At 34.7% G+C, this 17,522-nt stretch overlaps 1 long non-coding RNA gene across 1 annotated transcript; it reads left to right on the top strand.

Annotated features, from left to right (window-relative positions):
- The first annotated feature begins 16,115 nt into the window (after positions 1 to 16,115).
- On the top strand, positions 16,116 to 16,980 carry LOC146164713 (uncharacterized). The gene is made up of 2 exons (XR_014494526.1): positions 16,116 to 16,265; positions 16,511 to 16,980. It is a non-coding gene; the product is annotated as an uncharacterized LOC146164713 (long non-coding RNA).
- The last annotated feature ends 542 nt before the right edge of the window (positions 16,981 to 17,522 follow it).

The following is a 17,522-nucleotide window of genomic DNA, read 5'->3' as shown; positions in this document are numbered from 1 at the left end:
ATTAAGCATAGAAAAAACAAACACAAAATAATTCTGCGTGATGTATTGCGCTTCAGTAGGTTTAGTTACATGAAGCGCGCCAATAAACATAAACGCCTATTTCAACGGTTGATTTTAAGCGGCATCTAACCTAGTTCTACGAATGTAGCTTATTCACCAGTGTGAGACTCCACATTACAGCAACCTTATTAAACGACACCATGTGTTGAGGGCGTCTGCCAAGTTACGAAATTGAAACCAAACGCAAATGTTGGAGAAGTAGGGATTACGCACATAGGTGTACAACCTGCAATGGTTCCCGGTTGGAGAACTATTATCAGTTTTATCATTCGAACCATACATAAATACCAAGGTTGTTAAAAAATGATAAACAAAATTGCGTTAAAAGCCATTGGTATATTTTATTTGTGAAAGCAGAAACTAAACCTTTTTGGATTTACAAAGATATATTTCGAGGATTCTACAAAAACAATCAGTTTTAGCTTGGAGACACTTTGACCAATGTATTAGTGTCGCTGTTTTGGCATCTTATAGGAAGAAGCTATTTAATTATTATTGAAGCTCGCTGTACGTAGAACTATAAAGGTGTATAGAGATGCCCACAAGGAAACACCTACTACACCTACTACAAAACTAATATGTTGAGCAAACACGGCAGCAATTGATTCCCTTTCGAAAGCTCATTCTTGTGCTTATAGCTGTCTTATTAGGTTCGATCATTATTATGGAAGAAGCGTATGTTAACCATGAACCTCGTTACGAGCAAGTAAATCTTCGTCGAATGACAACTGGACCGATAAGTTGCCAAGTCGATTTACCACCAAATCAAGGTAATTATACATATTTACACAAAACTTCAGTCTAAAATATATATAAAAGTAAAGACTATAGGCAAATTGGTACATTTTGCTGCATTTAAAGAATATTTAAAAAAAAATCGTTTCAGGCACACTGTTCATTCGCCTTAAATGTACCAATATATGCGTTTAGAATAAACTACCAAATAAAATATTCGCAAATTGAAAATACTATTCGTGATGCAAAATTGTTTTGTTCGTTAAATCCGCTCGGATATAAACCGATCAACCACGTTGCTTGTAGGATAAGTTTTAATTCAAAACGACCTTAATATTTTAATAAAGAACTCTTTCTTAAGTAAAAGTTGTTTCAGTGAAACTATTTTTTTTGCTGTGCGCGATTAGGCTGCATTTGTTTCGCACAATTTCTCACAATTTCAGTTATTGTAGGATTATTGTTAAATGACATCACGATGTCAAAAATAAAACAAATCCTAACCACTATGTTTGGCCATCGAAGGACACGCAACAAATATTATTACTAAGTTAGGCAACCTTGGAACACCTTGATCGTATGTAACGCGACCGACGGTTTATCTATAGATTGTTTCATTTGGCCCTTAAAACAATTTGAGATTGCGTAAAAGAAACATTGCAGAAAGTCACCCGCCGGTCTGCAGAAGATATTTTATTTACTAGCCTTATCAAATGTAATGCAAAAATAGCGAAAACAAAGGAAAACAATTATTAAAAAGGCTTAAAACGATAGAATCGGACAACGACTAGATCTGGATATTGTCGAGACTTAAACAATGATTGGCTCCAAAGTTTTACCAGTTAAGAGTCTAGAATCTAGACCAGTGGTCGGTAAACTTTTTTTGTCGCTGCCTAAATTATTTTTCTCAGAGCTATTGCACACTACGTAAAACTACTACGGAAACTGTGACAGCTCCAAGAAGTTGGAGGCATTGGAATGACGTCACAAAGTTGCGCCTGTTTTGAAATGAACCCGGGCGCAAATATGAAGCTAAAATGCAGTTTAATTGCGCCTAAAATGCAGTTTAATTGCGATCTAAAAAAATACAGGGTTTGTTTGGTTTAAATTGCCAAAACTTCAAAGAATACGTGGGGCATATGGCACGTAAATGGATTCAAATATTGCTCAGAATAACGGATTTATCGTATAATTTAACAGAAATTTGACTGTAAAGTTTTCGCACAACGCAGAAAACCACGGAATATCGATTTTGGGCTCAATAGAGTTAAGTAAAACTATGAAAAGCTCATAAAAATTCTGACATTTGACGTCACTAGTAACGTCACAGTTCAAGAAATTTAGGAAACGTGTTGTTCACGAACAAGCCGGTGTGGTATTATGCAACTTGAATAGAAAAGTTAAATAGAAAATTACTGTAAATAGATATGTTTTGGTAGAAATTGCATTTTTGTATGGAGTGTAATTCCACACAGCGTGAGGCTTTTAACACCAAAAAATAGTGAAATATTACAAGGCGCCTTTATGCCGAAAACACCGTCTTGCCATAATATAAAACACACCATAAACGAAGAATGAACGCAAAAAAATTTCCGTTTACATAGTTCGCAAAAAGTATAGTTTGACAAGCACTCTCAGGGTCACATTTGGCACGCGGGCCTGAACCACGCTGAGACAGTATAAAAAGTTCCAACATTTAAAATACAATGATGTACGTTTGTACACGTACGACTAGAACGCGGCCGACGAATACATGAAAAAACTAAAATACTAAAAAGTAGCTCGCGGCCCACAGTTTGCCGACCACTAGTCTAAGACAGACATGTGTTCCATCCACAACCACAACGAGGTTTAAAATTGATGCGAGTGCCGAATGTGACTAAGAATAAGGTGTCAACAAAAAACTTGATAAGATAAGAAATAGAACGTGAAAGGTCAGGTGCAAAAGTAAGAAGAGGCGACGAAAGCAACGTGAAAAAGCAAGATTGAAAGCAATGTGGTAAAAACAACACACATACAAACAACTGAACAAAGACGAACGATAAAATATTAACTGCGACATAGATATTGCCCAAAATGGAGGGTAATTGCCCCCATCAAAATAGCTTACGAAGTCGCTACGATAGACTTAAAAACCCGGTTAAAATTTGCAGTCTTTCAAATACCATACCGCAAGCCACACTCCAAACTAAAAGTAAAGGGAACGCAAAAACATTTTTCTAAAGGATATTTATTAACATGCGTAAACGTGCCAACGAATAAATGTACAACGATTTTTATGTATAGCAAATACAAAGTATGTTAAGCTCGTTAACTTTGCTCTGTGGATTATGCTTGACGTTGTTTTTTAAAGTCTTAAAAACACGCTTTTGGTAATTTATAAAACGAATCCAAGCAAAAGTAAATCATGTTTTTTCCCAGCGGATAAACTAACCAAATAACGTGCTTGCGTATACCAGGTGAGGACCATTAAACTTTACAATGCTACTACAATAGTAGTTTCTACCAGGGTGAACTTGAACCTAATTTCTAAAATTTTACTTTTTATTGCCTTCAACAACAAAATGCGATATGATTTTTGTGCTCTGTTCAGTCGAGGAAACACAAAAACCGAAGACAGTGTCGGTCACTATGATGTTTGGAGTTGTAGCAGCCCTTCTGTTGATCATAATCGGAATTTCAGTAGCGTTTTACGTGGATCACAAGGTAATTTCAAACATGAGATTCAATATTACGTAATACGAATATCAAAGCCCATACAGAAGTAGGTATCATTTTGGACGTTTCGAATAACTCTTTATTCTATGTTGAAAATGAATAAAGAGTTATTCGAAACGTCCAAAATGATACCTACTTCAGTATGGGCGTTGATATTCTTATTACGTCTTACTACAACCTCCAACCATTATGCTCCAAAGATTCAATTTTCGTAGCACATTTTATAAATACAATATTAATCCATGGAAAACAAGTAAACATATTTAAAAACTACGAATATTATGATATTTCTTAGTGCAAGAATCCGTTTACATGGCATTGCAATTTGGTGTAGAAAAGCAAAGCTACAGCCTTCATGAAGTAATAAAAAATAGTGTACTTAAATTAATGCACAATAAAAACATTTTTCAGAAGCTTATAAATTAACATGATTACATTATTTGTAGAACTCAGTTTCGCAAAACAGTGAGTATAGTAGTTTTTATTTATGTTTTGATCGACATACAGTCTTATGAATGCGTCGAAAATGTATACAGTATTTGCACATTTTAGCTTGTTTATGGCACAAGTGAAAAAGTAAACAACTAAACAAATCAAATATTTTTAGGCCTTTTAAGCAACTATGCTCATACTTTATTAGTTTATTATTTAAACTAATACTCTGGTCAGGAATTATTTTCAATTCGCTAAAAATTCTAAGCATGTTGATTTTTAATTTTTTCAGTTTTATGTTTATAATTCTGTAAAATGAAGACCATTGAAACATATTTTTCTACATGAAAGAGCTCCATGGGGCGGCTCCGCGATTTATGTTTCTCCATAACCCACAATAAATGTTAAGAAATGACGTCACAAATTTTCGTCAAAACGTGACGTCATATTCAAGTAACCTTAAGAACATCATTATTTTTTAATGGCGTGGAGTACCCTTGGATCCGCCCCTTAACAGCTCCTATATTTCATTAATCTATATTATGGCTTTAAGGAGCTCTTAAAGATAACGATAAACATCGAGTGGATTGTATGCTATACAACCGAAGGGTTCAATCCTTCCATTTATTGTACGTAAACTTAAATTGCCAAATCCAAACAAAATTATTCATTAAAATTAAATAATCCTAAGATGCCCAACGATTGCATTTAATATACTCTACCTTATTATTTCTACAAATTTAACCGCAGAGCCATAATTAGATGAGAACTCAAGATTGGTTTAACGTTTATTAATTTTATTGCCGATCGGTACCATTTCAGAAGACCAGGAGCACAATTATCACATGTGTGTTTGAGGTTCTTATACAGGGTGGTCCAAGGTTGACTTATACAGGGTGGTCCAAGGTTGATTGCATCGCGGGCCATAATTTTTCTTGTATATTCTTTGTGGGCCACATAAAGTAGGCTACATGTCTACATGGAGCGGATCAACATTTTTTGTTTGATCGGGGCATAAAATGGTTAAAAGTGACGTCACCAAGCATCGTAAAAGACAGCGGGAAAAATTTGCGCATTTAACAAAAAAAAACGTTTAGAAGACTGTATTTTATAAGCGTCGAATATTGTTTAAAACCGCGTGCGTATCTTACTAAAATTTTAAGAGAGGTGCTGCATTCTACACAATCGCTAAATTACAAAGACGTTGTTGTTCGCGCAAAAAGGTTCTAGTAACCAGATCAATTTGGCTAAAACTGCATCTTGGAAAGGGTCGGGGCATATAGCATAAAGTCACAGTAAAAACCTGTACAACAATACTTTCTAGCAGAGCGAGATACTTTATTGTACATTTATTTTAAAACGCAAATATAACTTATAAGTTCGCATTTTAGAAAGTTCCATGCCCGCGGGCCTGGGTTCGGACCACCCTGTACTAATACCTCAGTAAAAATATCTAAAACTCGATTTTACATGTAGATGTCAGTGATAAAAGTTTGTTTTATTTTAATAAACATAAAACTCCAAATTGCTATTTATCTTGAAATTCAAAAAAACGCCACAAACAAAAAGGCGATTAGTTTTAGCAGGTGTTTGTTTTAAAAGGTTTATTGTGATATGGTGTCCAGTGGTGGTGGTTGGACGTTGGTTGCATCTATCAACGAGAACAACATAAAAAGTACATGCTCAAGTGGAGATATGTGGTTCAGTCCTGGAGAAACTTTAGATGTTCTTAAAGGTAGTTAAAATGGCATTCAATCATTGTCCTACACTATGTAAAGTATTATCAATATACGATTGTCCGATGAACTACCCGATTATTTTTGTAGATACCAGGAACTGGGAAAACAAAAATGTTTTCGGATCTGCCGGATATTCCACAAGTTTCGATTATAAAAGTCCCGCCTACTTTCAACTAAATGTAAGGCGAAATTTAAATGAGATCACCGCTATCATTATTATGTATATTAATAACGTACGTTTTTGTTAGGCTGACAATGTGATGATTAGTCGCGTTCAGCAGCATTCTAGTATCAACAAAACAGAAGACTTTATAAAGTATGAAACAACCAACAAGTTCTTGTCATTCTATGGAGGCAATTTATACAATTTATACACCCACCATTACCCACTTAAACCCAAGCCAGGTAAGTTACCCTAAAAACCTGCTTGCAAGAAAGCATTTCGTTTGGGGCTTTAGGCAAAGTTTAATGTGTTTCGTTAAGACATCTAACGGAATTAACAATTTAGCTGTTTTACCCCCTAATTCACTTCATACTAATGTTTACTTTGATAAATTAGTCGCAAAACAATATATTTTTTTTTAATGCAGAAGCATATTTTAACGTCAACAAAATTCTTGACAAATTGGTTTTACGAGCATCCGAAGTTTCAGCCGAGATCCCTGATTTCTACTATTATCAATATGGATCTGGAACCTACAGAATTGCAGATACCATGTTTGCCAATTATGGAATGGAGGTTGGTAGTTATATGGAATTTTTGTTTGTTTTACCAGGACTATTATGATGTAATGTTAAGATCATATTACAGGCAAATTGATCATTGAGTAACTAATATCCCATTTATATTGTGCTACACACCAAAACTTTGTACTAGGAAATTATTTGACCACACCTATACAAGTTATGATGTCTTACTAGCTACTGTTGTACACGGCTGCGAATTGTTAAGGACGGAGGTGCTTAATGCTATATTCGCCTGCACAACTTCCGGGTAAAGACTAGGCAGCGCTTGGTATGTTTTTACAGACAGTCGCTTCATATTTATTTAGGTTTGTCTACGGCTGAGTGTTCTTCAAAAAAAACTACAGATTAGCGCAATCGAAATCTAACAATTCGACGGTCTATATAAAACCCCAAAACGTTTACTGCATAACGAGACATCTCATAAAAAATTATGCCCTAAAGGGCAAGGCGTGGACCTCGACGACCCTAGGTGCCACGGAACAGTATTGGGAGGGAGACGAACATATTATATTTTAATTATAAGCCAGATAAACTGATTTTTTAGAGAACATTTTATAACCTTTTTAAAAATAACTACAACATTGCCAATGTAAGCTATACGTGTAACGTCGAAAAATATATTTACGGTTCCCTGGTATTGATTACTGAAATTAATCTGCGTAACGTAGGCAAAAAAATAAAACAATTACCGAACATGATTTTGGAGGCATTACAAGCCACGTTTTACTTAATCTACATAATAAAAGAGAAAGTTTGTGAGATATGTGTGTGTGTGTGTGTGTGGCAACATGTTCGCCAAGTCATTTTACAATATATTTGTGTTACATCACAATGGAAATGTTACGTCATACTCAATGCGATTTACAACATGGTACAATGTTACCAAGATTGTGTTTAAGCATGTATCCCAAGCCCCAGCGTTAGTTAATTTAATATAGGTATATTTAGAAGTTTTTGTGGACCCCCAGTTGAGAACCACTATTATAAACTATGCTAACAAACGTGTGCAAAGTTCCAAGTAAAGACTTAAGTTTAAAAATGCCAAATTTAGGCAGAGTTCGCAAAATATCGCGTTTGTTGTGGAAGTAAGTTAAAGATAGTCCAAGTTTAATTTACCTGCCAGGAAATAAAAAAATAAAACTAAGTACATTTCCTTTATAAAGTAAAATTTTAATGTTTCCAACTAAGTCTATTATGTTTAGGAACTTGTTGATGCCTGTTTACGCGAAAAATTTAGGTAGAGTTCGCAAATTTACGAAGACTTGAATTTTTATTTTTAAGCCGTTTGTTAGCGATTGTGATTGAGGCCAAAGCCTTACAATGTGTTTACCCACGCAATACTTAGCATAGTTCGCGAAATATTGCGTTTATTGCAGTAGTTAACAGTAAGCATTTGTTTTTTCAATGAGAATTTTTCTCACGTTTGACGCAGTTTAGCACCGGGATTACGTATTTGCTTAAACATGACGCTATCAACCAAGTCTAAGCAATTGCTGCTGCAACCTAAAGTTTTACGTTTGGGAGTTAATCTCAATTGACAAACTTCACGGGTTTTCGTTACTTAAAAGATGTATTGCATGCTTAGCCAAGTGTTGTGCGCTATAGTTAACCGACTTCACATCACATGATTTGAAATTTCTATTTAGTGACACATAGTTCAAACGTTTAGGCATAAGCAAATTTGTTATGACATTTAAAAAAATATATTTGCATTATTGATGTCATTTACGAAGATCTTACAAATAATCGGTAAATATTCTATTTAACCTGGGCAACGCCGGGTATTTCGCCTAGTAATTGCAAAAATTCTTTAATAAAATTGATGTTTTATTTTTTATAGATTTATTTTTACGGCGGAAGCGGGTGTAGTTATAGGATCATTTATGCTAAGGATTACAGGTTTCTGTTTGTATTTACAATTTGACTTAGCAATAAATTAATAATATCGTTGTTTAATTACAAAGATCAAAATTCCTGTAAGTTTCAGCTAACATGCTATATTTGTTATGCCTAACTGCGAATAACATATTATTTAATAAACCTGTTATTAACAAGTGACATTCATTGTGTATACAAAAAGTAAAGATTTCGTTCAACCATGCATTGCTAAGCGTATAGCTTGCGAAAAATATCATGCGAATAAGAATATATTGTTTGATTGTTAGCGATTTGAGCATTTACTTGTTCATCCGACTAGATTTTTAAATGTATTTATCTGTTAAACAAATTTTTAGATGTTCGAAGTACAGCATCGCCATTTCAAGTCGGAAATCTCATCCGTTCTTTTTCATAGCAGCAATCGCAAATATTGACCAGGACGTTCAATATATGTATATTGGGGTATGTATGTATGTGTTAACCTGGACACCACTAAAATGTTAAATTCTTAGGTAGGCCTATTTCACTTTTACATTTTACATAAAATTTTATTTTTTACCTTCGAACGTTAACGCTGTTTTATCAGCCAGCATTGGGTTTCACCAATCAATAAATTAGAAAATAACACAAGCGTAAGCGAAAGGATCAACATGACCAGTTAGGACAGGGGTGCACCAGATTATAGTCAACAACATTCATAGTGGCAGTATTTATTTATTCTCACGGCCGCCATTGCGCATGATGTCTAAAAGTTTGGTGGCGGACATGGAGAGCGATGCAAAGAGAACGCGATACTTATTTGGTATAGCGGTATTTTCTTGAAATCTTTGCAATTATTTGTTACGTGAGCCCCCTAGTCAAATAATCTTTAAAATGGTGTATGCTCAGAGAGTTAAACTGAACAAAAAAGCATAAAAGTATATGATAAAAAAATATATATCATATACTTTTATGATTAAGGGCTACACATCCAACAACGTTTCATGGCGCAACAGTGCGCTGTTTTACATAGTAGAAATACTGACGTTTTAGCAGCATTCATAAATGCCAAATAATTAAGTTGCACGGGCGTCCGCATAAATTTAATGTTTTCTGGCCCAGAAAAAGCCATAATTTGGAAAAATGGCAAATGCAACAACGGTATTTTGCGCCGAAGACGCCAAAAAATTGTGCATATTTTTATCTCTGTTATAAACCAGAAAATAGTATTGAAAATCAGCAAAACCACCCAGTCGAGACTGTATTTTTGATTTTTAAATGTGGTTTGGGTCTCACGTGCACAAAAATTTAAAGTATGACGCGTAAGGTCTTACGGGCCGCATGTTTAATACCCCTGATGTCAAGTATTACACTTCTCTAAGACCACCTCTAAATTAGTACCTTTTTATTCATTTCTTTATCAAAATAAATTATGTTAATATTCGTACAAATGTTCTTACCTAATTGTAATAAAATATAAAACTTTTTGTTAAATTAAATAAAAACAAATACAGAAAGTGGTTTTATTAAATCGTTTGGGCTTTCGCACATAATTTTTCCAAAGGCAGGTAACTTATTTCCGACTCGTGATATGGGTCTTTGCCAATGGAATTCGGTATGTGTTTTTTTAATCTATTCTCGTGCCCGTTGTTCATTGGATTGTTAACTGCATTAGTTTCATTTGGAAACTAAAAGCTGGAGCTAATAAATTCGTCCATTAGCTGCCTTCTTATCCAAACCAAGGCTTGCCTATTTATAAACTCTTAAAATTTGGCGACGTTTCATAGATTATGGCGTAAAGCTTTTTACATTACTTCTTTACACTGATCAAGCCAACTGGAAGGCACATTCCTGCCAAGCCTCTAACATAAAAACCCTGTGTACTGTTAGACCAGTTTCAGAAACCTATAATTTGCGAATAAAGTAGACAAAAATTTCGTACGGCCCCAGGTTGTGGACCCTTGAGCAACATATTGCTTATTATAGCCGTAAAAAAACTTTGTTATAAAGACTATGACTAATGCTGGCATATTGGATTACAGGTATCCGATCAATAATACAGGGCATTATATGCCCTACGATAATCTTGCACAACTTTTTTCCGCAAAAAATAACGATAATTTAAAACAAGGTGGTCCAAACCCATAGGCCCGCGGGCCACATGTGGCCAGCGACATCAGTTTTCGTGGCCCATGAGCACTGTGAATTATTGCAATGCGTACCGTTGACTGTTTACTCAAAGAAATCTAAGTGACAAACGAACAGTAAGAATACTGCAATTGTTTGGTCTTGATTACATTTTTCCAGTTATACCATGAAATAAACCAGATTCCTATCGCTCAATAAATTTGCAGCAGGGTATAGCACGGACGCCTAATTTTGGTATGTGTTATAAGTAATGACCGGTTTGAGCCGCAGTGCGTCTTATACGAAACTTTTCAAAAAAATTGGTTTTCACTGTGACTTTACCCTAACGCGCTGATTCATTCCAAGGTGAAATTTCAGCTAAATTGATCTGGTTAATACCTTTTTGCGCAAACCGAAAACTTCTTTGTATTTGGCGATTGTGTAGTATGCGACATCTCTCTTAATTTTTTTGCTTTCCGTGAACATTCTACGCTTATAAAATGCTGTCTTCTAAAAAAAATTATATGTCTTGGACAATTATTTGTGACGTCGATTTTTAAACATTTCAGCCCTCGTACGCATGTAGCCGACTTTATGTGGCCCGCAAAGAATATTCAAGAAATATTGTGGCCCGATGCTGTCAACCTTGGACCGCTCTGATTTAGAACATCTTAATGTTTTTCGGCTATCCCCGGATGATGGGACTTGAATAAACTTAGTGACCTATCCATGAATGACAACTTGTTTAAATACTCAGTAAGAAAAATTAATGAAGTCTGTCATCCTGTTCAAATGTCGCGGATCAGTCTGATACCCTGTTGAACTGTTTGTTGTTGTGTGCGCGTTTTTTTATTTACCGTTGTAAGTATCGGCACGCCCAATCCGTGCCGATTTAATTATGTTTCTGAGTATGGTCAAATCAATCCAGAAATCGCAACATCTTATCGCAACTCGGAATAATTATATTAAATGACTTTCTTTGCAAGTGGGCAGGGCTATTTTAAAGCTCACTACACTCACTACAACCCCGAAACCCTATAGCTGTACTTTAATACCATCTTGCTAAATCGTCACTTTCTGACATGTGTTTTATCTCGCCTATTTTTTTTCTTTCGCATTATGTTGTGTCCTTATTTAAGAACTTAGCAATAAATCGCTTCTTACAGGGTTGAGGCCAACACATTTTCTTATAATTCTCTTGAATAGAGTGATGTTCTTATCTCTATTTGCGGTCGTATAGCTGTTAGTATAGCACCTGCCACAGAATTTATACAACAACAAAAATCACGTACGACATTGCGGTTTAATTAATTACATTTCTCTTTTAGGTTCATAGTGACAGACCAATCACGGACCACAGGCTATCATACAAAGGAAATATTACTCGCGGGAACTTCCAGATGGAATACACGTCAAATTGTCGTTACAACATGACCAGCACACCAAGCATCTGTGATGTGTTTTACATTATAAACACCACGAAGGTATATTTGTACACTTTTAAAGTACCTGTTAATTTATAGGTTGGTGCAAACAAATAAATTGATGTATTTTTAAGGAATGGCATTCTGGATCGGACACAAGCATTGATCGTCAAAGCTATTCAAACTCCAAGACTTGCTATTATGGTTACCTTGATCCATAAGACAATAAATGGTCCAACATTTTAGTAGGCTACAACATGTTTTCCAGGTTTGAAAAACTACATAGGATAACTGCTAAACAAAAGTGTGATTAAGTTTTTTTTTTTATAGAACTGGTGGTAAATTGGTAACAGAGTCTCAAATAAAAAACTCAATGGCAAAGATATTGGAGATTGTGGCTGGAGTGGAAAATATAGGTATTTTGCAAAATATATTATCATCGCCCAAAATGGAAGTCACTTTAACAACCGTTACTGTTGTAATGCAGTTCCCGGATGCAGTTCTTCGGACGGTTTTGTTGTTCCTGTCACAATATCAACCGGTAAAGATGTTCTCAACTCCACAATTCCACCTTCATTGTTTAAAGTTACTCCTGGTTTTCTACAATTTGGAGCTACGGGATTTCTGGAAGCGCCTATGCAATGTGCCCTGGAGTGAAGTTAGTTAACTAGTTGTTCTAGCGATTTTACTCTTGATTTAAATTACACGTGGAGCAAACGTTGTTCAATATATATATATATATAAAATAAGTTTGACAACATATCAACAACAAACGCTAAAATGCCACTCATATGCGATTAACCATCCTCGAGTTACTAACTTTTGAGTTTATTTTTCATTTTTAATTGGGCGTGTCTGTCTTTTCCAAACATAATTGTATTAAATTATTTTGTAGAGTTGATAGCTGTTATGGAGAGTTTGCTTGCATCGGCGGTGTCAGGAATAGCACCTCAGTTGATAGAGATGACTGCAATGATTTTCTTAGTAAGTTAGACATGATTTTTTGTGTGAAACTTATTGTTTGTTTTTGTCTAAATTGTTATAAACTTAGCACGCAAAACACTAGCCGAATGAAGTAACACTTGGGGAACAGTATGACTCTAAAACTCGATGAAATTAACATTAACCACAATGTCATTCAATTTGCAATCAGCTAAAAAGCGTTTTTAAGGTATATCTTTATGTGCACCTAATCGAGCTTGCGCTTTGAATAACTATAAACAAAAAGGTAAAATAACCACTCTGGTAATATTCGCCAGAGGCGACATTCACCTCAATAAGTAAGAAATTTTATTATTTAGCTTATTGCAAATAGCTTGGCACTGTTATTTCATCTTTACTTAAATCCACAGACTGGAATGGTTCAGTTGGTGATAAAGTGCTCAACTCATCAGCAAACGGGTTTGCTCACTCACAACGTGACATCAACTCTACCATTATGATATTTTATAGGTGAAGCGTTATAGTTAATTTAAATCGGGTATCCTCAAATCAATGAAAGCCTGTAAACTTTCTTCTACGGGTTGTCTGTAAATTGTTTTGTAAAACATTGCTGAATCGACAAAAAATTGAAATTTCCCTGATATAAAAATAAACCACGAAACACAATATTGTAATGAAAATGATAAGCCTTATAAAATTAAAATGATTTCTCTGTTCCAACATTTAATTCCTATTTAAAAGTGTGTTATAGCTCGCGTTTGTTAATTTTTAAATTATTGTCTTATACCGCATACTGTTTAACTGTGATGCAACATTATTTTGGACAACTGCATGGTTTAAAAAAACGATGTTTTTAACCCATGACAGGACAACAAATAAAATTCCGTTAGTAAAGATATTTCTAAGCTTCATTCCAAATCATGGAAATTAGCATTGTTTAATTTAAATACCAAAAATATTTGCTATTTTCGAAAGTTAGCTATTTATGATTCACGCATAAACATTACTCTACACCTTACTCCAAGTTTCTACAGCTTTTGAGTGTAACTTGAATATACGATCCAGTGTTATATTTATGTACATATGGTATTTTGTTTGACCTTTTATGGTTCAAAGTTATCGCTTTCAACTTCTGTATATACACCCGATTCGATTTGTTTTCAACGCTTGTAGCGTTCGTATTACGACAATTCGGGGCTTTGAAGCGTCTGTGTTAGAATATGTGTTAGAAATTAGACGCTTTAAGCGGACCGTATAAGAACAGGATACAGGCGAACAGCGAATGCGTAGCCTAATCATGCATAACGAAACGTTGCCAAGCGATGCAGACTACAGATTTTTTATCTTGTACAGTTTTGGATATTAGAAATGCAGAAATGTTTATAACTGTACCAAGTTAATGCGATGTTTATAATTTTACCCAGTAAATAGAAGGTTAAAAGCTTTTATTGTTGCTAAAGCCTACCTTAGTGAACATTATTTGGGTTAGGGTGCGGGTTAGCGTGTCGGTTTGGGTATAGGTTAAGCAATACTATTAATAATAATACTTGAACCACCCTTACCCCAACCTGGAAAGTATAACAGAACACGCGGGTACAATGCCGAAAAAATTCGGGTGACTAGGTGCAAGTGCAACAAAGTTAAAAAAGGGCGCTGGTCTACAATCCTACCACATTATTAAATCAACGCACAATATTAGGGTTAGGGGCGGCGAGAGTTAGTGTTTGGATGTCGGTGGGTCAAGTATTCTTATATTTATTTTTAATCCTAACCAAAATAATGTGCGTTGTGGTAGGACTTTAGACCAGCACGAAAAACTGCATCTTTGGTCTGCTTTCAAATTTTCAGACTTCCACGTTATGATTTTCTCATGCACTCTGTATTGCATACATTGCACTGTAAACATAATAGGGTGCACGAACGTTTTACATGTTTAGGGTGCAGTTCAGATTTTTTTCTGGGTGCACTTGCCATACTTTCCACAGTGGCCCCCTCCCAAACAGTCCAGCGCCAATACTTTTATTGTTGCTAAAGCTAATAATGCTGTTTCTGGCTATTGACTTTCATTCCGAAGTTTTATTAGTTAAAAGACAATATTATTTACATTTACAATGCTAGAAAATATTAGTTGTAGCTAATTTACTTCATTATAATAAACTTAGTTAGCAAATAGAGGAATCAGGTGGCACTGTATAAATACAAATTGAATTTGATTCCCGACAAGCTTTCGCACAACCGTGCTTCATCAGGTCAAATTTATTCTCGACAAGCTTTCGCACAACCGTGCTTCATCAGGTCAAATTGATTCTCGACAAGCTTTCGCACAACCGTGCTTTATCAGGTCAAAATGATATACAATTTGTCTTTATACAGTGCCACCTGATTCCTCTATTTAGAATTAGACTAATACGGCCATATACAAAGATTAGTTAGCAAAATATATGCCAAGGAATATTAAATTAGATAAGAAGACCTTTGTTTTGCAACTTATTTTCTAAAATTTGGTCACCATTATAATGTAAAGTAAGTCCTAGGTAGTATACATGTTTCAAATATTTTAAATTGAAGCCAATATTTTGGTGTTAAATTTAACTTTAACAATTGGCTCTTGTTATGGTGCATATTGCATCTAGTTTGCATTCTGTGGCAGATGCATACCAAATATTTTTAAAGCAATTTGTGTGCACACCTCAATAACTAAATTGCACACTTCAGAAAAGGTTGTATTGCAGTAGGATTTCAAACTTCAGTTCTGCCAAAATATGTCTGCACATCTGGAAAGTTGGTGATGTATGTCAGATATCTGTGCATCGCACATTCTTTTTATCACATTTTAGTGTAAATTTCAAATTTGTGGGATAAAAATCTTAAGGTCCGAAAATATGTTACTTCCTTCTGTTCATGGTGGTCTGAAGGCAAACAACCAAACTAATAAAAACTCATGAATATTATTAGCTGTAAAAGTGTTGTAGTGATCTCAAGTTGATAAAAAATAGCTGCTGCATAAGGTTGCGAAGTTGTAGCGAATAGTGCCCAATAAATTTAAATTTCATATTTCACTACCTTAATTGACCTTACTTTTTAACATTTTTGCATTCTTAACTTTTTCCATTAAGGTCATATACAAGTCATGATTTTAAATAAAATTTTGAACTTAAGTTGTTTATTATCTATAAGCTGCTTTAAGTTTAATATTACAGAATTTAATTAAATATTATCATGCCTGGCCAAATTAATTTATATTTTTGTTTTTCATTATTAAAAATGTTTTTAGCATTTTATATAATTCCTAGATGTAATATTTCAGTCAACCCCCAAAATTAAGGACTTTGTGAAAGTGCAAGTAAAAAGATGTCTCTGAAAGTGTTAAGTAACCTTTAAATCATTGGAAAAGCTCTCTGCATCAAGTCTACACCCATTTGACAAAGAAACAGCTTCAGTTTCCATCCCCACTAACAAACCTTTGTGCACGGAATTTAGAGAAAAGGTAATTTCCATTTTGTGTGTTGTGCATTCCAAAACATTAATGTTTACCAGCACTTCCCAACCCGTGGCCAATGGTTTCCAGGTACCAAACTCGAAAATGTTTTTTCAATTATCTTTTATAACGACTTGGCTAATTTAGTCCACAGTTATTAAAATATGTAACCAATAAACAAGGCCTATTTAATAAAAACATGCAAGTAGTTCAGGAGAAATATATGTATATCTAACATTTTTAGTATTGTCTAGTGTCGACAAGGGAGTCCAATCATCTAACAAGGAGAAACAACTAGCGATGAACTCGTGGTGCCTATGTGCAAAAAATCATACAGTGATGAAGAAAAGGACGAACATTTAAATGTGTAATTATTCTAGACCGGTGGTTACTGTATAGTTACCCCGCATCATTTTACACAATCGTTCGTGATCGCGCCGCTTAAAACTGCACATGGTAAAATAAACAGATTTGGAAAATCATATCGAAAATGGCCCATTGATTGAGTTATAGTTCCTAACAGGCCGTTTAAAATACCCGGAATGCGATAATTTATTGAAAGATTTTATGGACTACGTATGCTACATTTATTACGCACCACATTGTGCAATTTTGGAAAAACATATAAATAGTTTCCTGCTTTACTACACTCTGATTATGTTTTTGTGTCTTGTTTTTAGCTATTAGTGCTTTAAATGTGAGTTTAATAAAATAAAAAGCAACGGTTATTTGTTCCAGTGTTGGTTGACTACAAAAACTAAGTCCACTTACAAATAACAGTATTTTTGTTAGCTGATTTTTACGCATTTTGCGTTTCGTCCTTAGTATTAAAAAAAGAGGCCGAACAGTGTATTAAAATAAATAATTTTATTAATTACTACATTCAAATTATGTCCGTGTTGGGTCGTTCCTTGTTCTACAATTGACGATTAAAAATCAAGCAATATATCCACCGCACAACGCAGTAAATCAAAACGAGAATTGAGCACACATTTTTGTAGTGGTTTATCGTGATATTTTTTGATTCGATCTATATTTGCCCCTATGATTTCGTTGTATCTGGACTCCAATGGTCCAGCCACAAGATCGAAATATATATTTCGGAATAAAACAAAAATCGGACTAGGACCTAACACTCGTAATAATAACGTATAAACGGAATATGTCCTAAATGCGTCGGAATAAGATTTAACTTGCAAGAAAGAACCAAGCCTATACAAAATTTGCCGCCCGTAGGTACATCACAAACCTTCTAATAATTTCAAC

This window comes from Ascidiella aspersa, chromosome 2 (genome assembly GCF_963924565.1).
Source record: "Ascidiella aspersa chromosome 2, kaAscAspe10.2, whole genome shotgun sequence".
NCBI lineage: Eukaryota > Metazoa > Chordata > Ascidiacea > Phlebobranchia > Ascidiidae > Ascidiella > Ascidiella aspersa.
The sequence above is the reverse complement of the archived record's forward strand: the minus strand, read 5'-3'. Positions and strand labels throughout refer to the sequence as shown.